Source organism: Gossypium hirsutum, chromosome A11, assembly GCF_007990345.1.
Source record: "Gossypium hirsutum isolate 1008001.06 chromosome A11, Gossypium_hirsutum_v2.1, whole genome shotgun sequence".
In the NCBI taxonomy this organism is placed as follows: Eukaryota; Viridiplantae; Streptophyta; class Magnoliopsida; order Malvales; family Malvaceae; genus Gossypium; species Gossypium hirsutum.
In genome coordinates this window covers 23,326,604-23,351,763 of record NC_053434.1, presented here as the reverse complement: position 1 = coordinate 23,351,763, position 25,160 = coordinate 23,326,604, and the positions used below count along the sequence as shown (strand labels likewise).

General features: G+C 34.0%; 1 long non-coding RNA gene across 1 annotated transcript; it reads right to left on the bottom strand.

The window, feature by feature from the left end:
- Positions 1-6,684: 6,684 nt before the first annotated feature.
- Positions 6,685-9,342, bottom strand: LOC121209812 (uncharacterized). The gene is made up of 3 exons (XR_005904937.1): positions 9,256-9,342; positions 8,709-8,793; positions 6,685-6,738 (listed from the first exon to the last, which is right to left on the bottom strand). It is a non-coding gene; the product is annotated as an uncharacterized lncRNA (long non-coding RNA).
- Between the last annotated feature and the right edge of the window lie 15,818 nt (positions 9,343-25,160).

Sequence of the window (25,160 nt, the reverse complement as noted above, 5' to 3'; positions counted from 1 at the left end):
TTTTGACTGAGTCTGAATTCACTGGATTGGGCAAACTATTCCCATCTATTTCCGTTAAGATCAATGCACCCCCAGAGAAGGCCTTCTTCACGACATACGACCCTTCCCAATTTGGCATCCATTTTCCTCTAAAGTCCTTCTGAATAGGGAGGATCTTTTTCAGCATAAGATCCCCCTCGTGGAATTCTTTTGGTCGCACTTTCTTATCGTAAGCTTGCATCATTCGCTTCTGATACATCTGACCATGACGAATGGCCTTTAGCCTCTTTTCCTCAATCAAGTTCAACTGATCATATCGCGATTGTATCCATTCAGCTTCATTCAACTTTATCTCCGACAAGACTCGAAGAGACGATATTTCCACTTCAATGGGTAACACTGCTTCCATCACATAAACCAAAGAGAAAGGAGTTACCCCGGTAGAGGTTCTGACAGACGTTCGGTAAGCTAAGAGTGCAAATGTTAACTTCTCATGCCAGTCTCTGTAGGTTTCAGTCATTTTCCCCACTATCTTCTTGATGTTTTTATTAGCAGCTTCCACTGCCCTATTCATCTTTGGGCGATACGGCAAAGAGTTATGATGCTTAGTCCTGAACTAACTGCAAACTTCTGCTATCATTTTGTTGTTCAAGTTCAGTGCATTTTCTAATATGATCCTTTCAGGCATCCCATACCGACAAATAATCTCTTTCTTCAAGAAACAACTTACAGCCGACTTAGTAACATTCGCATAAGAAGTAGCCTCTACCCACTTCGTGAAGTAATCAATGACCGCAAAAATAAAGCGATGCCCATTTGAACCTTTTGGTGATATTGGCCCAATGACATTCATGCCCCACATAGAAAAAGGCCATGGAGAAGTCATAATGTGTAGAGGTGAAGGTGGTACATGAATCTTGTCTTCATAAATCTGACATTTATGGCATTTTTTGGCGTAGTTGATACAATCCCCTTCCAAAGTAAACCAATAATATCCAAACCTCATGATTTGTCTAGCCATCGTGAAACCATTAGCGTGCGTCCCACAAACATCCTCGTGAACATCTTCCAAGATTAACTTAGCTTTCACGGTGTCAACACATCTCAACAGTACTTGGTTCTTTCTTCTTTTATACAAGATGTCTCCTTAAAGTTCACTTATCATTTTCAGTTGCCTGTTCTGGGTCTTGATACCAAGGGTTATCATCCTTTTCTTCTTCCTGAATGTTACAACAGTGAGCTGGAGCATTAAAGATACTCATCTAAATGGGTCTCATCTCCTCCTCTTTATTCACGTTAATCATTGAAGCCAAGGTTGCTAGAGCATCTACCATCTGGTTTTCGTCTCGTGGGATATAATTGAAAGTGATGTCATCGAACTCCTCAAGTAACCTCAAAACTACCTTTCGATAATTGATCAATTTAGGATCCCTTGTCTCCCATTCACCTTTAAGCTGGTAAATTACCAACGCGGAGTCTCCATAAACTTCCAAGGTTCTTATTCTTCGTTCTATAGCCGCTCGGAGTCCCATGATGCACGCTTTATACCCGGTCATATTGTTTGTGCAATCAAAATCCAACTTGCATGTGAATGGATAATAATCACCATTTGGGGATACCAAGACTGGCCCAATTCCATTTCCCACTGTATTGGATGCCCCATCAAAGCTCAACTTCCAAGGATAATCCTCTGTAACTGCTACACACATCAACTCCTCATTTAGGAAATCAAAATTCAACGACTCATAGTCTTCTAGAGCTCTACTAGCCAGAAATTCAGCTATTGCACTTCTTTTTATAGCCTTCTGGCTCACATAAAATATGTCAAAATTTGAAAGCAGAATTTGCCACCTCGCCATTCTTCCATTCAAAGCTGTTGACTCCATAATATACTTCAGCGGATCAAGTTTTGAAATAAGCCAAGTAGTATAATACAACATATATTGCCTCAACCTTCGAGTCGTCCAGATTAAAGCACAACACAATTTCTCAATTGGCGAATATCTCATCTCACACTCTGTGAATTTCTTGCTGAGGTAGTATATCGCCTTCTCCTTTCTTCCCGACTCGTCAGGTTGGCCAAGCACACATCCCATAGAATTGCTAAACACTGATAAGTACAGAATTAATGGTCTACCTGGATTAGGTGGAGATAACACAGGAGCATTTAACAAGTATTACTTAACCTTATCGAAAGCACTCTGGCATTCCTCATCCCAAGTACCTTGGTTGTGTTTTCTAAGGAGGCGAAATATAGGGTCACATTTCTCAGTTAATTGTGAAATAAACCGAGCAATATAATTCAACCTCCCAAGAAAACCCCGAACTTCTTTCTGAGTACACGGTGAAAGCAAATCTTGTATGGCTCTAACTTTGTCTGAATCAACTTCTATTCCTTTTTCACTAACCACAAAACCTAGTAACTTCTCCGACCTGGCTCCGAAAATGCATTTTGTCGGATTAAGTTTTAACTGAAACTTCCTTAATCTCAAGAATAGTTTCTTTAAAACCTCAATATGTTCCTCCTCTGTTCGAGAATTGGCAATCATATCATCAACATACACCTCAATTTCCTTGTGTATCATATCGTGAAATAAGGTTACCATAGCCCTTTGGTATGTTGTCCCTGCATTCTTTAGCCCAAAAGGCATTACCTTGTAACAGAAAGTCCTCCAAAAGGTTATGAAGGTGGTTTTGTCCATGTCTTCAGTATACATCTTTATCTGATTGTACCCTGAAAAACCATCCATGAAGGAGAACAACGAATATCCCGCTGTGTTGTCTACCAAAGTGTCTATGTGAGGCAGAGGGAAATTATCTTTTGGGCTAGCTTTGTTCAGATCCTTGTAATCAACACATATTCGTACCTTCCCATCCTTCTTAGGAACTGGTACAATGTTAGCTACCCATTCAGAATACTTTACCTCTTGTAAGAATCCTGCATCGAACTGTTTCTTGACTTCATCCTTTATTTTTAATACATATCTGGTCTCATTCTTCGCAACTTCTGTTGAACTGGTTTACAATCCTGTCTTATTGGAAGACGATGCACCACAATATCAGTATTTAACCCTGGCATATCTTGATAGGACCATGCGAAGATATCCTTAAACTCACATAACAATTCAATCAGTCCTTACCTTATATCATCAGCAATATGCGTGCCAATTTTCACCTCTTTCCCTTCCTCTAGTGCTACATTCTCTACTGCCTTTTTCTCATATGGCATGATTTGTTCCTCCTCCTGTTTCACCATCCTCAAAAGATCTAGAGACACATCACAATCCTGGACATCTTCAAAATCCTGCGATTCCTCTAAACACATGTCTTGCTCGAGAGAAATCAGGATTTGTAATATCAATGCTCATGTCATTGATATCTAGGGGTCTGTGAAGTATAAAGAATATACAAAGAATGAATGAATTTATGAATGATTATTTATGTGCTATGAATGAAAGAATAAGAATTGCCAAAATTTAATGGAATATTGGTTGATAAAAATGAAACAATACTCATTCAAATTGATAAAAGTTATGCTTTATTAAAAAATAATAGATGATTGTAAGACCATTCATAAATGAAATCCTATTACTCCTAGGCTCTAGAGTAACAAGAATGTTTCGAGAATTACTTTAAAAAATTCCTAAAGACTACAGGAAGTTCCTCTACAGTCTAATTGTTCAGAGAGCTTCCCGGTTCGTAAAGGCGAATGCCCTCAAGGTTTCCTTGCTCTTTCATTCCTCTCTTTAGAGATTATCATCTCTCTTTTTACCATTTCTTCCCAAATTATCTTCATCGGCGTTCTCACCTCAGTCACGCCTTCCTTTATTCTCCTCTCACTAGTTTCACTAATGGCGTTCACTCCTTGATCTCTATGATTTGGTAATGGGTTTTCAGTATTTGGGGTATTATCGAACTTCACTACCCCCATCTTAATAAGCCTTTCTACGGCCTTCTTAAAACCAGTACAGTTTTCAATCGAATACCCGGTATTCCAGCATGGTATTCGCATCTGGCGTTTGCGTCATACCATTTAGGATATGGGGGCTGCAATGGCTTAAGGTGAAAAGGAGAAATAACATGTGCATCGTATAAGATTTGATAGAGCTCGCGATACGTTATCGGGATAGGTGTGAATTGCATCCTTTCAGAATTCTGCCTTGTACCTAACTCCTGGCTTTGAGAACTCTGTTGCTCAATCGCAGCTGTTTTAGGTTGACCAACTGTGATTGCCCTCGTGTTGAAAGTGCTTCTGTTATTCACTTCACTATCCTTTCTCTTTGGGGCCGATCTTTTAGTTGTTTCCCCCTAAATTTTGCCACCCCTTATGGCATTCTCAATCATCTCTCCCGCCATAACTATATCCGCAAAGGTTTTGGGGGTGCTCCCAATCATGTGAGTGATGAATGGAGCTTTTAGAGTGTTGATAAACAACATGGTAGTCTCCTTCTCCAACAACGGTGGTTGAACTTGCATTGCTACCTCTCTCCATCTCTGTGCATATTGCCTAAAATTTTCATTAGGCTTTTTCTCCATGTTTTGCAGCGTGATCCTATCCGGAGTCATGTCAATCACATGATTGTACTTCTGCATGAAGGCCTGTGCAAGATCCCTCCATGAACTTATTCTGGCTCGGCTCAGTTGATTATACCACTTGGCTGCTGCTCCAATTAAACTATCTTGGAAACAGTGAATCAACAATTGATCATTATTCACATACCCAGTCATCCTCCTACAGAACATTGTAATGTGGGCTTCTGGGCAAGTAGTCCCATTGTACTTCTCAAATTCTGGCATCTTGAATTTGTGAGGAAGCACCAAGTCTGGGACCAAGCTTAGATCTTTGGCATCAACCCTATGATGCCCATCAGCATTCTCTAAAGTGTTGAACTTTTCCTCCAACCATTTGCAGTGATCTTCCAACTGTCTTGCAGCCTCAGTTCTTAGATCCTCTTTTTCAGCCATGTCTAAGTCAGGAATGACAGGATTTGCAGGATTGTCACCCAAATTGAATCCTGAACCAGTTGGGAAATTCATGGGCATCCTAGTATCGACCGGCCCTTGTTGGGGCCTTATAGTGATAGATGACTTCTTAGGAAGTGCCTCAGTTTGTGTAAGCACGTGGAGTGGGGTGAAACCTGGAAGATGATCATCACCCTCCTCACCAGTAATTTCTATGAGAGCCTTTCCCTTATCAGTGGCCCTCAGAAGTTGGGCTATCTCAGCCATCATGTTCCTTTGTGCCTCCAACATTTGCTCCCTCATGTCGTTTTGCATCTTTGCCAATTGCTCTTGCAATTGGTCTTGCATGTCCTTCTGTAACTGTTCAAATCTTTGGTCCATGTTTTTAGTTTTTGCACGAGTTCCGTAGTGATGTGTTGCTTCCAGATTTTCTTTCTCTTACTCTCTTTCTCCTTATTAATTTTAATTAATTAGGGTCTTTCTATAAAATTGAATGCATATGATACAATGAGATGCTATGAAATGCAACTGCATGAATGTAAAAAGATGTCGATTCTGATTCAATTTCATTTTAGAAAACGTTATTTAAGGAACAAAAATCTTTTCATAAAACGGATTACAAATACGCTTTCGCCCATAGGCCTAGGGTCTTAACCCTATCTAATAACAATGTTAACTCTCGTCCTCTGTCTGACGATGACTCATACATTATACTCAGCGTTCTAGCTTGTACTGCCAAATCCTGCAAGTGTTCAGCAACCTCTCGAATCTGAACTAAGGCTTCTCCCATGAGATAATCCCTATTTCCAACTAGATCCTGAAGATGGTGAAGTTCTCCCTTCCACTCTTCTTTTCTTGCCTCGAGTTGCTCAATCTGTAGCTCACAGCCCTGTAGTGCTGCTTCCAACCTACGAATATCGTGCTTCATTTCCTCGATCTTATTCAAGCTTGCCTTTAACTCGATTGCAAGGTTACGACTTCGGTGATGATGAAGAGATCGTCCAAGTTCAGCCACCTTAGTTTTTAATCCTTGATTTTCCTTCTCTAGGGCCTGATTACATGACTGCATCTCTTGGAACTTCTTCTCTCAATACTCGGCTTTGGCTCTTTCTTCCTAAATCTCTTGCTGCCACTGCTCTAGAGATCTCCCTAATCCGACCATTTTCAACGTTACCTGGGCTTTTTTGTAGTGCGTCTTTAAATCATCTCGATCTTTCTCTTTTCCTTTTTCACCTTCTCGACTTCTATCTTTTGAACATCGACGTTGAGACTTAAGCACATTTTTTCCTCTTCGAGCTTCTCAATCCTCTTTTCAATCTCCAAATTCTTTCTCTCGAACTCTTGCTTCATTGTAACACTCCTAACCCGTATCCGTTGTCGGAATAAGGTTATGAGGTATTACTTGACTGAACAAAACTTCTATAAGGTCAAAGATACTTACCAGACATAAATTATCAACAATGCAAACCTGTCTCATTGATTTTCCATAAGAGCTCTTATAAATTTCCAAAATGACTAACTATTAAAACATAACCGAATATCTAATAACAAAATAACTACTATCAAGTTATAACTAAAACATTTCAACACATTAGTTCAATTATAAGGCTTCTCTAAACAAAATAAGCAAGCCATCTTCGCATGGCTATAATGTATACAAAGTCGAAATATCATTCTACCTATAGTCTATCCTATACATGCCTTAAACCATGATGATATACAATCTTCTCAACTCACATAATGACTCGATAGTGTGATGATATCTCCGGCTCTTCCAACTCGAATTAAAGGATAAACCTATAAGAAATGGAAAAGAGAACACGGAGTAAGCTTCAATGCTTAGTAAATTTTAAGCAATGCAAACAATTAATTTACTTATAGATCGATTATTTCAAATTTTCAAGAAATCATTCCTAGGTAATTGCCATTTTGGCCAAGTATCCATAAACATAATGCATATTTAGCAAATTCATCTCACTTGAATCTGAACTCAATTAAAACCAAATATTCAAATCACAAATAAGATCATAAGAACTCGAAAAGCATCTCATTAACTAGTTTTAACCATGTTTACAACAAAATCACAAATTCACTACAAGCTGTCTTCCTGAGCAACAGTCACTAAATTGTTTATAACTGGAGCTAAAAAACTCCAAATCATGTGCCGTTAATTTTCCCAGAAAATAGACTCATATATCTTCCATCCATCAAATTTTCAGAATTTTGGTTTGACCAATCAATACCATATTTTTATTGAAGTTTCCCCTGTTTCACTGTTTGACTATTCTGACCACTCTTCACTACGAATCAATTTTCTCATTATACAGAATTAGAATTATGTTATCGTTTATTTCATTTGAAACTAGACTCATTAAGGAGTCTAAGTATATTTTATCTTATAATCATCATTGTACAATTTACAATGATTTTCTAAAAACAGAACAGGGGATTTCAAAGTCATTTTGACTCTATCTTACGCCACTTCAAATATCTCATTATCTACAATTCTTTTGCTTACAAGGTTTCTTTTATAAGAAACTAGACTCATTAAGATTTAATTACATAATTTATTCAGCTTCTAATTCAATTTCCACAATTTATGGTGATTTTCCAAAATTACGCTACTGTTGCTGTCCCAAGCAGATTTATTACAATTTGCTCTTTCACACATTCCTTGCATTCAAATTATCTAAACATGTATGTCATGTCATTCAAGATCAAACTCATATAACATAGGCATTAAAATGCTTCACTAACAGCTTTAGTTCAATTGAAACGAATAAAATACAATATCATATTCACATTTAATTTTCCATGATCGTAATCACCTAAAAATAAATCATATACTTCCACAAACCTTTCCACAAGGACCAAGTGTTTATATTTGAATATAAACATAAAATCACTTCACATAACTTCACACATTTACCGAATATATCACGATCACATATATAGTCATAACACTTATTCACAGATGCATCACTTTATATATTTATAATTTAATTCAAATCAAATCACATACGAGTACATGATACGTACCTGGCCAACTTAATATGTAATGCACTTTCAATTTGTCAACTTAGTGTAGGATCTTGTAATTGTATACTTTTATCAAATTCATCGGCACTTGGCCTGCTAGGTATAAAACCCGAAATTATATTACCAGCACAAAGCCTGCGGAGCCTGCGGGACTTTAGCCCGGATACATTTCCAGCACGAAGCTTGCGGGTCTTTAGCCCGGATACATTTCCAGCACGAAGCCTGCAGGTCTTTAGCCCAGATACATTTCCAGCACGAAGCCTACGGGACTTTAGCCCGGATACATTTCCAGCACGAAGCCTGTGGGTCTTTAGCCCGGATGCATTTCCAGCACGAAGCCTGCGGGTCTTTAGCCCGGATACATTTCCAGTGTCTTGCTTATTTATTCACATGTTAACACATTTCACATAACATATCATATTAGCAATTCAATTGCTTCATTCGAATATAAGCACAAAATGTACACCTACCCTTTAACTTTCGGTTCAATAATCATACACAAGGAACACAAATGTCGAAATCCTGTGTCATGACATATGTATCCTAACTATTCTTAAGGTTCATACAGGGCTTTCGAACGTCGTAACTCGGTCGAATCGAAAGCTCGAACATAGTTTTCAAACTCATACACATTCGGCATTTACAAGTATAAATTCATATATTATATACCAGCATATATACTTAACATTTAACTACATTTAGGCATGTGTATTTGCTTATAAATTTACCTCAGACGTCGTAAAACGGGACGGAGCTGCTAGTCGACAACTTTCGTTATTTCCTAGTCCAAATCCGATTTCTTTGGTTCTTGATCTAAAATATTCAAATTAAGCTCATTCAAACATATTTTCATTCAATTTAGTCCAAAAACACATAAATGGTCAAATTACCATTTTACCCCTGACATTTACAATTTTTACAATTTAATCCCTATTGCACAAAACACAAAATATGCAAAATTTCAAGGTACCCATGTTTGGCCGAATATTCCTAGTGTTCATACAAGCCCATTTATTTCATATTTTAGTCCCTTAAATTATTATTTTTGCAATTAAGTCCTTATTACTCAAAATCATCAAAAACTCCAATACAAAATATGTTAATCTAAAACATATCTTTTATTTTTCATCATCAAACAAAAAAAATCACAAGCTATTAACAATGGAACAACTCAAAATATTCATCAAAATCAAAATTTTAAGCATGGGTTTTGTAGTACTCGAAGCAACGATTTCAAAAACGTAAAAATTATCAAAAACCGAGCTGAACACTTACCTTAATCTAGCTTGAACAAGGCCGAACCCTACTTTGTTTTCTTTCTTTTTCTTTGTTTTAGTTTCGGTGCAAAGATGAAGGAAATAACATGAATGTGGCTTATTATTTTATGATATAATAACATATATTATTTTATTATTAATTTACCTAACTAACTTTAATAAAATAGTAATAAAATTATATAACCTATGTCCATTACCGTACAAGCCACATGTTAATGGAATAGTTACATTATAAATACTCCAACTTAGAAAATCACCAACTATTTGGCCCTCTTACTTTAAACTATCAAATTTTCAATTTACGCAATTAAGTCCTATTATTTAATCGGACACCCAAACGACAAAATTAAATTACGAAATTTTCACAGATATAAATTCACACAAAATAAACATAGAAAATAATTTAAAAATATTTTTCTGACTCAGATTCATGTTCCCAAAACCACCGTTCTGTTTAGGGTCTAAATCGGGCTGCTACATTCATAACCTCCAACTCTGATGGAATCACTCGTAAGCTCTCCTCTAATGATCGAGAAACTCCCAAAATTGGCCTAGGGACATTATCGTTGACTCTCTTACTAAACCACCCTTTAAACTCAAGGATTGACGTCGAGCCTTTGGTCAAGATCTTCATACAGAAAGGCTTCTTCCAAGCCTCAGAAATCTCTCGCATCTTCTTCTCATAGTGATCTCCTTTATAAGAGAAATCACTTTGAGCTAGACCCTGTGTAACTGGTATGAACTGACTCGCTCTATATTGCCTTAGAACAAGCAATGGTGCATATCCAACAACTCCCTAAATTCCTGGCAAAGGGACCCAATCAAAACTGCCACAGCGGTAAAGGACTTCACTAAGAACCAACAAGGAGCTTTCTACATAATATCTTCCTCTCGGAGATTCTGAAGAGTGTCTATCCACCTCTCCTCTGAAATGTCATCTCTCCTCGGCATGTCTACTACTTCTTTTAATGGAGAATAACCCTCAAAGAATACTCGGCAAGGAACCTTATCAAGCTTCCAAAAATGACTGTGGAACCAAACCAACAGCAATTGTACACATCCAATGAATCTACCTTCGCCGGCTTTCCGACATGCACTCAAAGATATAAATGTCTCAGCTAGGATTGCTGGTACCGGTGTATTCTGCTTACCAACGCGATCGAACAAATCCGCAACTACCTCATCTATGTGCCACAACACCTTTGGGAAAATCACCATGCCGTAAATACTCAAAGCCAGGACGTCGACCCTTTTCTTTACGTCTGGATGTGTCGATATCAAATCCCTCAAAACGGCCCATGGAACACACTTACTATCACCCTTTTGCTGTATACGAGCTACAGCCCACTGCTCACTCATCCCAGTAATCATCACCAACTTCTTTGCAAAAGTTGGAAGACTAGCAGGCCTAACATATGCCTTGTGACCCTGAATCCTCGGGCAACGCAGTAAAGTTGTATACTCCTCCAAAGTAGGTGCAAGATCAACATCACCAAATGTAAAGAAACTATAAGCAGGGTTCCAGAACTGTACCATAGCTCGAAACAAGTGCCTATCTACTTTGACGTCTAGCAAATAGGGAAGGTCTCCATAATTCTGATAGAAAAGCTGCTTAGCCTCGTCATCCCATTGGGCCCAAATGTTTCTCAGCTCCTGAAACTCATTCTGCGTCAAATTAATACGGGTGAAGTCCCATAACTCTGACGTATATCCCTCGATGACACTATCTCCTTTCTCTAACTGGGTTTTCTCTAACCAGGTACAGACAGAAGCATTGTCCTCCACTCTATCAAGGTATTTATTCCTCATTACAAAACTTTCTAATCTAGAAATCGAGCCATGAATTGACACCTTTAAATGCCAAATGACATGCAATGACATGCAATGACAGCAAGTACTTACAAGGGTAGCTTACTAAAAGCTATCACTATCTTTCCTAAACTCTTTAAAGTTCACTATAAGAGTTTTAGCTCTAAAGCCAGGGTACTTGAACCAGCAGATTCCTTGGTCTTCACCCATTATAGGCTCATATAGACCAAGTTCAGTTCAGGGGGACTCATTTTCCTATGGCCATACGGAGATGAAAATCTCACGAAGACATAGGTACAATATCCCGGAAGTAATCCACTAGCTCATACGAAGGTGAAAACCTTACGAAAGCGTAGCTTCTGACTCCCACTTAAGGGTGTGACCACAACGGTCATGCAAATGCAATGTACAGCAATAAGGTAACAAACATATGCAGCAAACACATGTAAAAAGGATCCAATTTTAAATTTTCCAAACTTCCAACATTAAAACAGAAAATACTCAATTTCTTGGCTTGACTCTCTTAAGTCCCCAGTGGAGTCGCCAAGCTGTCGAAACCATTTTTTAAAGGGATGTTTGAAAAATGGGGATCGACTTTTGAAAAACAAAAACGGGAGTCGCCACCAACCTTTTTAGGCGTGATTGGACCACCTTATAAAACATTTTGGTCTACGAAAATTAAGAAAACAGGTTCGGGAGTCGGTTACGTACGAGGAAGGATTAGCACCCTCGCAACGCCCAAAATTGGTACCAAATTGAATAGTTTTCTGTCTTAATGTCAAAAATTTGAAAGGATTTAAAAATAGGATCCCTTTTTTAAAAACAGAATTATTTAAGTTGAAAAATCGAGATTCCTTAGCTCCGAAAGAATACAAACATCACATCCAGCATGATAGGACACGATATTCTTAAACTCTCGTAACTGAAATCATCTCGTGATTTACAAAATCTATTTAGAAGGATACTTTAGGCATTTAGACAAACAGGAAATCGCAACCCAGCATGTTAGGGCACTATTTCTCGAATTCCTAAATACGAAAAACATTGCCTCATTTTAGAAAAACCTTTGGATAAAATATGACAATTAAATGAAATATTTTTTTTTTTAAATAATAATTTGAGTAAAATTTAAAAAATAATTTACTAAGAGTAATACTAAAAAAAGTTATTAAAAAATGAAAGAGTTTGATATGATACTAAAATTATTAAAAAAAATAAAATATATATAAAAAATCCGGGAAACATGGATTAAATCAAAATAAAAAGGGTTGAAAAACGAAGATGAACAAAGAATAAAATAAGAACAAACCGTAGAAAATAAGAACGTAAGAGGGAGAGAAATTTGAGTGAAAGCTCTCAAAAATTTTTATTGTTTCCCAAAACTCCAGTATGTTTACAATGAAGGGAGAGGCCTCTATTTATAGTTGAACCTCCTTAAATCCAATGGTACAGATCAATTACATCAACAGTTAAGATTAAAAGGTATCTACAAATTAAATCTCTAAGATTACAAAATCATATCTTCTAAGATTGCATATCATATCTAAGATTGCAATCATATCTAAGATTATATCATATCTAAGATTGCATATCATTAAAGATTATATTTCCATATGAGTCAAGCTTGTAGATGAACCTTAAATCTTTTCAAGTAATGGGCCATTCCGATCGGGCCAAATTATTTTTGTAATTCTGGACTGAACTTGGACTTCGTTTTTTTGGGGGGGTTATTATTTTTGTTTTTGGACTTATTTCTGGGCCCGGGAAAAATTGAGTGTCTACACTACGAACACCAATTGCCTATGAAAATTCTATTGCTGCTAGTGCATTAGCAACTTTAATAAACATGCACAACTTCAACCTACCAATTCAACTATAAAAATCTCTTTATAGCTCGCACCAAACCACTAGTGCCATGACTAACTTCTTGCTCTTTAATCATGGAGATTGCAAATAAGCTATCCAACTCTAGACTCACCTTTAGCATTCCCATCCGCTAAGCTTCCTGTAGTCCCATCAAAGTTCAACTTGCATAGTCGAGCATATTCCAATATCCATGCTAAAACCCATAACCCAAACACTATTATTATCTCCGATAACACCCCAATAGTAGTCATACCCATACACTACTCATCCCCTATCAGTATTAAGTTGTATTTTAAAATTATAGAACATGTGTTTGATAATTGGATTTATAAATTTTATTTGTTTGATTTAGGGATGATATAAAAGTATGAAAGACAAATATAATTATAATAATATAAATTATAATTTAAAAAATAGATATTTTTGTAATTTTACAACCGAATTGATGACTTGACTAAATATGACATTAACTCAATAAAGTACATAAATAATAGTATAAATAATATAAAATTATTTGTATAATATATATCATACACAACAATCCTCCACTTATTTTCAAATAAAACACAAAATTTTTCTCTAGATATTTAAGTGATACATAATCACAAGTGGCCTAAAGTTGAACTTTTGAAATGAAAGTAAAACATTAAGTAGTACTTTCATACCACAAAGTCAATTTTGATTTTTATAAGACAACACATTAAAGGGTCATGCGTTACATCCTGTAAATAACAAGTATTCTTGGATTCTAACAGTCAATCCTTATGTAGCAACCATTCACTTCTCTACTTGCATAAGCAAGCTCATCAAAAATGTTCACAACTTCACTTGTATGATTATAACAAAGTCAATAATTGCAAGAAAAAAGGAGTAATGCTAAGAGCAGTGACAATTGCGAACGGCACAACATAAGAACAACAATGAAGATAAAGAAACTTTTTTTGCGGCTCAGTTTCCCTATGTCTGTGAGGCCTTCTTTAGAGAGATAATCCACTATCTTTTAACATTGTACAATCAATGATTTAAATCTTATCATACCCTGGTATAACAACCTCACTGTTGCACCTAAGATCTAGATCTTCATGCTCTAAGTTTTTCACCTTACCTTGAAAAACATAGTTTGTAAACCAAGTGACTCACTTGTTTACTTACAAGAATTCATTCACGATAACGAATTCCTAACGAATGGATTAAATGTTACTCTCTCAGTACAAAACCTATACAAGTTTCAAGAATATATTTATCGATTCAAATTGCTAACATACTAAATCAATTATAATCAATCTTCCTAATAAAGTAGCAACTAAAGAAACATAAGCAATATCCTCTAAAGTTTAAAATAAGTCATAAATCTACAAGCTAGAAATGTAACATTGTAAAAATGTTCTTACAATTGCATTATACATATGTGACATTTGTATTATTTGAACGTGGAAAAATATTTTTATATATCATTTTATCATTTGATGAGACCATGTATAATGTGATAGAAATGACCTATCTAGTATTTTCTAGATACTTTAATACCAAAATAGATATTTTATAAATAAAAATATCATAATAAATATTAGATCAAAGTACATGTATCATTCATGATGTTATTTATATTATTATTTTAGTTATTGATTGAGTTGATATTAATAGCCAACTAGACACCAATTCAGTTGGAAAATGACTAAAAACAAATTATTTTTACAAAGTAACAAATACTATTTGAGGGCATTTTTATATAAAATATTTTTATAAAATATTACTATGATGAGATTTAAACCTAAAAGATTATGATCTCAGAAATTTCAACTATTGACTTATTTGGTTTTTATGTAAACTTTTTATAAATATAAATTTTACATATTTTTAATGTATAATTTAGATGTATACGTCGTTTTTATTTTTAAATAAGGGTTTTAGGCTGTTATTTTCAAATTTTAGGGAAATAGGCCATTTTTAGAGAGAAAAACAAAAAGCACGTCTAACTAGGTGCACTTTTCATTTCTCTCTCCCAGCGTTAGAGTTTTTAACATTTTTAGGTTTAGGGTTTTTAAGGGTTTTAAGATTTTTATTGGAATTGTGAGAATTCATAGGTAGTTTTGAGGAGTTGAGGATGTGATAACGCGCCTCATGACACATACATTTCATATGTCATGTTGGGATAAGACCATCACCTCAGAAACCCATCCTGGGGAAATCAGGGTTTTGGGGTGATGGTGTTTGATATGATCAGGGGTCAAAGTCTAGCTGGAGGCCCCAGTTGACGGTCGTGATGTGGTTAGGGGTCAAGTATAACCAGGGTCGCTATGCAAACACGAGTTCAAGCTTTTTGGATACCCCACAAATGATGCCTTATAGACCATACATAAGATTAAGGTCATAATCATAAGTAAAAACAGAGGGATTTCCAGTGTAATCAACGTAATATTTTTCTCTATTTCCAAGTAGTCGGTATCTTTAACCTTTCATTCTTATCCAAAGGTTGACACCGAGATGGACACAAGGACTTTCAAGAGGAAAGTGGATGTTTCGACGAAAGTAAAGATCAAATTCAGGTCGGCGCGACGACGATTATAGTTATTAATGGGTTGTTTAATAGCGAAAACCGTCGTTGGCAAGAAATAAGCATCACTTTTACTCCATCGAAACAGTTGCTCCCTACCTGAGAGTCCTCTTACGTCCACGACAATGCCAACCTTCAGATAAGAAAAAAAGGTTAAAGGTACTAGCTGGAAACAGATAAAAAAATTACATCGATTATAGTGGGAAGCCCCACAGTTTTTCCTTATGATTATGCCCTCAAACTTCTGTATGTTATTTATAAGGCAACATTTTCAGGTATCCAAAAAGTTTACGCTCATGGCCACGTAACAATCGTAAACTGGATGCCCCATTATACCTCGATCCATGACAGCATAACAATCGCTGATTAGGACCTCCACGTAGACTTCCACCCGTGATTGTAACAAAGTAAAATCACCCTAGAACCCGACTTTCCCATGATAGGCATCAAATTTAATGGTCTCATCTCGGCATGATATATGAAATGTGTACGACTCAGAGCAATATCGCATCGCCGGCAACTCAAGAAAACCTCGAACATGAACCAAATATTTTTAGCGACCCAAATTTTTAAAATTGAGAAATGTTTTATAGTGAAGGAATGAAGAGGCTTGGGGAGAATTTGTTTGAGGGATGATGAAACATTGAGTGGGAGGCTCCTTTTATAAGTGCATGGTGTAACACCCCTAACCCGAATCTATCGTCGGAACATGGGTACGAAGCATTACCAGAGTTTAAAAATCAAATAGACAAAAAATGCAAATAGTTCATATCATATAAAATTCATGTAAAAAACCAATCAAAATCATACATATTGTCCCTTATACGAGCCCTCGAGGCCCCAAATTACGCATTAGAAACCAATTGAGACTAAATCGAAAACTTAGAAAATTTTTCAAAAATATTTAAAATTTTTAACACTACAAGGGTCACGTGACCGTGTGACTCACACAGTCAAGAGATACGCCTGTGTCTTAGGCCATGTGGACATTCGAATTAGGAACACACGGCTGTGTCCCAGCCCTTGTCCGTGCCCGTGTAACTCACTGACTTGAGCCTTACGACTAAGCCACACGCCCGTGTGCCAGGCCGTGTGAATATACTAACTTGCACTCTCTAAAAGATACAGGGGACACATGGCCGTGTCACCTAGCCGTATGTCACATACGGCTAAGACACACGTCCGTGTGTAACAGCCTAATTTTCAGTGGTGTCGAAAATAGTGGTTCGAGGCCACCAAATCCGACGAGTAAGCTCGTAAATTTTATTATTTAGTATTTATGAGTCAAATGTAGTTTTAAAAAAAATTTAGAATTAGTAATTTGTGTTTTATAAGGAGTTATTAGGTCAAGTGGTTTTAGAAAATGAGGTATCAAGACTTTGTTTCTACAAATCGAGCTATAAATGTTTTTATAAATATTTTTTGGAATTTCATTAAGGTATTATTAAATTTTCGTTAGAAAATTTTAACGTTTTGATAGATAATTAATTAAAAAGGACTAAATTGAAAAAAGGTGTAAAACTTGTTGATTATAAGAAATAGTGATTAAATGGCTTAATTGGTAAACAAAAGAGGAATTAAAGAATAAATAGACCTAAATGGGATAGCTGATGTGGCATAAGAAAGAAAGAAATAATAAAATAAAGCCATTAATGGCAAAATTGTAAATAAAGTGAAATTGAAATTTTAATAGTTTCTAGACAATTTCTTCTCCAATTTTCTGTCCAAAAACATCATTGAAGAGCTCTTAAAGCTGGTTTTCATATTTTAGCTCCATGTGAGTTTAATTCTTACTCTTTTCTTAAAATTTTTATGTTTTTGTGATTGTTACAATTAAGTCCAACTAAGTCTTACCTTAATTTTTGATTTTATTGAAAATTTTGAAAGTTACCATTGATGAATATATGATGTTTTTTATGAATAAAATGGATTTAAAACTTTAATTTTGTTGTACGATGATTTTATAAAGTGATTTTGTTAAATATTGATTTTAAGACCAAATTGTGAAAAGATTAAAATATTAGGGTTTAGTATTAAATTTATATTTTATCAAGGGTTGTATGATAGCCTAGAATATTTAGATAAATTATGAATTGAGAAAAATTAGTTAATTTGATAGATTTACTAGTTAAAGGACTAAATTGTAAAAGTTGTAAAAAGTTTAGGGTAATTGTGTGAATTCAAAAAATTGAAGGGTATTAATTGTGAAGAGAGTTGGAAATGAAATATATGATAATGAATGAGTAATTTTCTAATTTAGATTAAGATCCCATAGATACTCCTGAAAAAGGATAATTAGCGGATTAGTCTCTAAACTTCTGTAAATATTACAATTTAACCCATGTAAGTTCGTACGGTTAAACTTTAATATTTATATTAATTTTACGAATGGTATAATGTATTTATTCTATTGTTGTGAAATGAATTATTGTTGGAATTATAATTTTGAGATGAATATTCTGGAACGCGGGATTTGAATACATTCAGGGTTTGGCGCATTGAAGGCATTGGAGGAAGATATTGGCAAATTACCCAAGTAAACCGAGGTTCAGCATTTGTTGCGAACTATCATGTTTTACTTTCTGTTTAGCTCTTTTCAGCTTCTATTTAACTCATATGAGTTTTCATTCAGCTCTTTTGAGCTTTTGTTCAACTTTTATAAGTTTCCGTTCAGCTCTTTTAAGCTTTTGTTCAACTTTTATGAGTTTCTATTCAGCTCTTACGAGCTTCTGTTTAACCCTTATGGGTTTCCGTTTAGCTCTTATGATCTTCTAGTTTAGCTCTTATGAGCTTCTGTTCAGCCTCTGGGCTTCTGAAAACGATGTACTCTTATTCGTAAGTCATTCTTCAAAATGGGAAAGATTGGTAAGATGATTTATGATTTGAAATTGAAGAATTTACGTAACACACCCTAGCCCCTAACCGTCACCGGAACTGAGTTACGAGGCATTACCGAACATATCAGACAACTTATGAATAACTCACAAATAAAATAACATTCATGGTATAATTTAATAACTAAGTCCTTATAATGAACTCTCGAAGTCTAAAACATGTATTAAAAATGAAACAGGACTCATTCAAGTACTCCGAATTTTTTTATATAAATTTTGACAGTATTTCTGCTTATTTTTACATAAAACCCCCTGCAATTAAAACCGTATCCATTTCAAATATAACCAATTCATTTCACATACTCATTTTCTATTCTAAGTACTTTCTAATCGAACTCAATCAATATAATATCAATTTAAATTTATCAATGTACTAATTAAATTGAAATGGATAAATTTCTTTCATTATAAATCCTAGACTTGTAATTCTAACATTTTTTTTATCATTTATATTCAAAACGTAATAACTTTTATACACATCCTATGTACATGCCACATTACCAAAAGAAAATATACATCACCGAAAGTTTATTGAAGTCGGGTCTGGCTTTGGATGCTAGTTCAATACTTGACTTCTACGACTTGCGCACGGAAACAACCTTACGCTGAGTATGCATATACTCAGTGGTATCAATATAATTCAAATTATAATTAAATACATTAAATCACACACACACTTTTACATTACAATTATCATCACTTAATGAACAATTCAATCTTTTTATGTTATCATTTGATTATATATATACCATTCTTATTTCTTTATTTCAATTCTCACCTTTCACATATGCTGTATCATTCAAATTTAGTTTTATCAGTAAATTTATTTCATTTTTCCCTATTAACTTGACTCGGACTCGGCGGATACACGGATTCCAACCAACACACCAGTACGGCACATTGTGCCTTAACGGTACACAATACCTAAACTGTAATCAGAAATGGTAATAGTAATAGTAACAGTAACAATATTCAACACACAAAGTGCTGAATCTGTAACAGTAACGGTAACAGTATTTGACACACAAAGTATTGAATCGGTAACAGTAATGGTAACAGTAATAGTAATCGGCACATAAGTGCCTAATTAGTAAGTCGGCAAAAACACGTACTCTTCCATATCCTATGGCATGCCAACTATATCCTACTAGCCCGACTAGTTAATAGGGTATTTAAATCATTTTTTAGTACAACTTTCGATTTCGATTCAATATTAATTATAATTTATTATTTCGATCAATTTTTCGCAATAATACAGTAATTCGTTTCATCAGAAATTTTACAGTTCAATGCAGTAAACGTAACAATATTCAGTAATTTCACAGTTCAACTCGGTATTCAAAACAATATTTAGTATTCCATAATTCAGTTCAGTATCAATCTCAATTTTGATACCCAATCACAAATTTTATCAGTTCATTAAATACTTACCTTAAAATACTTGCCACACATACATATTAAATTAAACACATATTAATTATAAAGTTTGAGTTATAGTGATACAAACCAGAATTCTCTTCGGATTTAATCGTCGACGATCTTTTCTTTTCCTTTTTGGGCCGATGCTTCAGGCTCGATATTTGCTACAAACAATTAAAATAATTTCACAATCACAATTTAATTGCTAAATTTTTTTATCTAACTTTTACTTTAATTCTAATTTAATCCTAATTAAATCTATATACTTTTCTTTCTCAATTCATACATTTTTGCTACTCAATTTCTTGCCAAACTCACATTTAACTATTTAATTTTTATCATATTTTCATAATTTTTAATTTATTTCAATTTAATCCCTAAAAATCAAAACTTATAGCTTAGTTTACAATTTAATCCTTTAATCAATTCTAACTTAAAATTCATTCAATTAAATCCCTAATTCATTATTTTATTCAACATGAACTATGTTCAAAAACCTAAACACTTCCAAAACCTCAACTTAATTTCATCAAAGCTTTGTTCTAAAGCGTTTTAAACATCAAAATTAAGTAAAAAGGGCTTAATTGACTTACCAATCAAAGCTTTAAACCTTAAAACCCCAATTTTTCCTTTTTCTTTTCTTTTCTTTCTTTTTTCTTCCCCTGTTTCGAAATGCTTCTGTTCTGTTTCCTTGGTTTCTTTGTTTTTCTTTTATATTTTATTTTCTTCGTATTATTTTATCATTTAACTAATATAGATTATTATTAATTTAATAATTATAAAATATCTATTTAATAACAATATAATTAATACATTTGTATACATGTATCTTTGTAAATTTGTACACTATTATTACCATCCATTTGTCTTTCTTTTATTTATTTAACAAATAAAAATATTATAATATCAATATTTAATTAACAAATATCTTTAACTTAAAATTTAAGTAAATACATAATTATAATACAAATGTATATATTCATATTATTACAAATGTCATTATCTAATTTGTTTTTCATACCAAAAATCTTATAATTTTAATTATTTATCTAATAAATATCTTTAACTTATTAATAATAAATAATAAATATCTACTTAATAAATAATACTTTTTATTACAATTGTATTATACATATTATTACACATGTATCATCTCATTATCCTACATTTGTCAACTTATTAATTTATTCACTAATATAATATCAATTAAATAATAATAATCAATAATTATCTTTTACTTATTATTTTAAAAAATATACAAATATATTTCAAGTGTATTTTCTTGTATTTTACACATATATTTAATTATAACCATACAATTGGCATGTTTTGGTTTATTTACTTATTTAAGTTATAAATTAATAATACTATAAATTAACATAACATAATATAAAATATATATACTTAAAACAAAAATCTTATATTTTAATGCATATATGCCGCCTCATTTCATATAAATGGATTAATTGCCATTTTAGTCCTTTTTATTTTCTATTACTCTATTATTTAATTTTTATCCCTTATTCAATTTAGTCCTTTTTACTAATTACTCTAAATTGAGCTAATTTCACTTAATTAAAACCTAATTAAACACACTACTAGACTTATAATTATTCCTAATAATTATTTACGAACCCGTTTCACTAAGACAGAGGCCCGATAATGTATTTTTTCGATGCCTACAGATTTTGGGTCATTACAATTTATCATTTATTATTGGTATTGATCTAAAACAAGAGTATTCATCGATTGAAGTTGTGATTGACAGGGATATTGCATGAATAATTTGTTTATTTGATTTGTTATAGTAGATTTGGTAAGACTTATGTTTAACCCATCGAACTTACTAAGCTTCGTTAAGCTTACTCGTGTTGTTTAATGTCTTTATAGATTTTCGAGAGGTCAGAAGATCGGATCAACACATCAAGTCACACTATCCAGCTTATTCCGGTAGTTTTAAAGCGTTAAATATAGTTTATATGGCATGTATAGGGATTGAAGTGAATTATATCAAAGTTGGCTTGTGTAGATGTCATGAATGATGTTTTGTTTACCTAATCAACTTAGAAACATATTTTGGTTTGGTAATGAAGTAAATTTGTGATGTGGGTGTGAATAATATATGCTTATAGGTATTTAACTAGTAGTAAATCTTAGTAAAATCTGTTAAATGGACTAAATAGGTAAGTTTGAGTATTTAGAGTATATGAGATGATATATTGTGTATAAAACATGACTTTGGCTTGTTTTGATTGCTTTGTTATGGTATATTGATGTGTTAAAATGTTGTGTTTAGGTTGATACCTAAATGGGTGAGAAATGTGGCCTTGAAATTGCCTATTTTCGTCTACACGGGGAAAGACACGAGCGTGTGTCTCAACCGTGTGTGACATACGGCCTAGCATATGGGAGTGTGGTTTGGCCATGTGTCCCTTGCATCTTTAAAATTGAGAAACTGAATTCTCAAAAATATTCACACGGCCTAGCACACGGGCGTGTGGCTTGGCCGTGTGACCCAAGTCAGAGAGCACCCAAGTTTGGACATAGGCTGGGACACATTCGTGTGCCCCCTATTTCAAATGCCCACACAGCCTAGGCATACAGGCGTGTGTTCCCTGCTCCTTTAAATTTTTTTGATATTTTCTGAAAAGTTATCTGAGTACCCGGTTTAGTCCCATGTGCTAGGCTGTGTGAGCATTCTGTTTTTCACTAATTAAAAGGTGCATGGGACACATGACCGTGTCACCTACCCGTGTGTCACACACGGCTGAGACACACGCCTGTGTCTCTGCCCGTGTGGACGAAATAGGTAATTTTTCTAGTCACATTCCTCACCCAATTTGTCTTCAACCTACATCAACACTTTTGTACATCATCAAGCCATATAAAAATACTTAAAACAAGCCAAACTTAAGTCTTAAACATAACATATCATCACATATATCCAACAATCCATACTTACCAAATTAACCAACTACACATATAAGCATATTTATACCTAATATATCAATCCAATCCAACCATCAATATGCTTATGAATTATCCATCATTCAACCATACCAATCACACATTAAACATGATAATGCCACATATATATACATCAAATTCAAGCCATTCAAATGGCTAATCACAACAAAACAATTGTATGCCATCATTGGCCAAATGAACCTATACATGCCATTATAACCAAAATAAAATTACTATATATACTGAAATGGGCCGATGGATAGTGTGATGTAGCTCCGACCAACTTCTATCCTTAACGAGCTTCCGAGTTACTATAAAACATGGGAAATAAAACAGAGTAAGCATTTAAGCTTAGTAACTTCGTATAACATGAAATTTAACTTACCATTTATCCACATTTAAGGTAAGCAAATAAGATATATCCAAAGCAATTTGGCCAATAACCTAAACACTTATCCTAATTAACCATGTTAGTCATGTATTTCATATAAATATCAAGAAACATGTATGAGCTCAACAATAATAAAATTTCCATATACATATACTTTCTACATCAAGTGTCCATATAACATGTACAAATCATATTCATATATTTCAAGTATATACCCGAAATAATTCTTCTCGAATTCATATTGTCTCATATCATAACTTTACCCGTTGAACTATCTAAAATATTGTTGGATACATAGGTAGTACACACGAAGTGTACAAATTTGTAATCTGTCAATTCATATACGGGTATGCCCATACAAGCATGTAATCAGGAAGCTCTTCCGAGCCATGTAATAGGAAGCTCATGTAAGCTGTATAACGGGAAGCTCTTGCGAGCCAATTATCGGGAAGCTCATACGAGACATAAACAGGAAGCTCAAGAAAGCCATTAATTGGGAAGCTCATGAGAGCCAAATATCAGAAAGCTCGTGAGAGCCAAATATCTGGAAGCTCGTGAGAGCCATATAACGGGATGCTCATAAGAGCTAAATAATGGGACGCTCTTGCGAGCTGTGTGTATCCGCAACACATGCAGGACCACAACCAATTCGGGAACCCTTAATGACATGTTATTTGTATCCATTGAATTTCCAAGGTTCAAACGGGACTTACTACTTGTTGGATATGTGATCAATACTTATACATGGAAATTTTACACTTCACATACATATCATTCAATTTGAACACATAAATATACAATTTAGTTACACGAACTTACTTCGAAAAGTATACATAGATTTTGTAAGCTACTAATCTGATACTTTTTTTTTCCTCGATCCAATTCTGTACTAAGTCTATTCGGATCTATACGAATGAATATAGCTCAATTTAATATAATTCACATTCAATTCAGTTCAATACACATCCTTGAAAAAATACTATTTTACCCCTATACTTTTAATTAATCCTTATTCCAAGCCTAACAGATTTTCATATATAACAGTAGCAGCCCATTTATTTAATAAAATTTAGAATTTTTCCATGAATTTTCCATCTTTTCAATTTAGTCCCTAAATTATAATTTCATCAAAATTCTCTTTACAAAAGTTGTTTATCTATCAACAACCTTTCATTTTCTACAGCTTCATAATTCAACTATACTCATCCATGAAAAAACCCTAACACTTTAATAGTTTTGCAAATTAATCCCCAAGATAGTTAGGTTAAGCTATTACGATCTCAGAAACATAAAAATATTAAAAACGGAACAAGAATACATACCTAACTTTGCAAAAATAACTTACTTGAACTCAACATCCACGGCTAGGGTTTCCATGTATTTTGTTTAGGAAAGATGATGAAAATGATTATATTTTAATTATTTATTTCATTTATCATCATTATTTTATCATCTTTCCAAAAGTAACCTTAATAATTTCTTAATTTCCAATGATGAATAATCATCCTTATCTACTAACTCCTCAAAATGGTCTATTTTCCATATAAGAACCTACAATTTTAAATTCTATAGCTATTTGATACCTTAAGCTACTAGAATTCAACTTTTTCACTTTGTGCAATTTGCTCCTTTTCATCAAATTAGACATGTAATCGGTAAAATTTCTTAACGAAATTTTTATACGATATTTCTATCATAATGTAGACCATAAAATAATAATAAAATAAATTTTCTTCCAACCTTGAATTTGTGGTCCCAAAACCACTGTTCTGATTTCATTGGAAACGGACTGTTACATTAAACTTTACCATTCTTTAATGAGCACAAGCATATTTTCATTTGAGCACTTACCATTTCAATGCAACTTATAATTAAACATATTACCATTCAACCAACAGTTTGGCACTTGCCTAAGCATCAAACAACAACACATGTTAGCATACTTGAACATATTTCATATAAATTCAACATTGATAACCTTATTTTCTCAACATGTCACACTT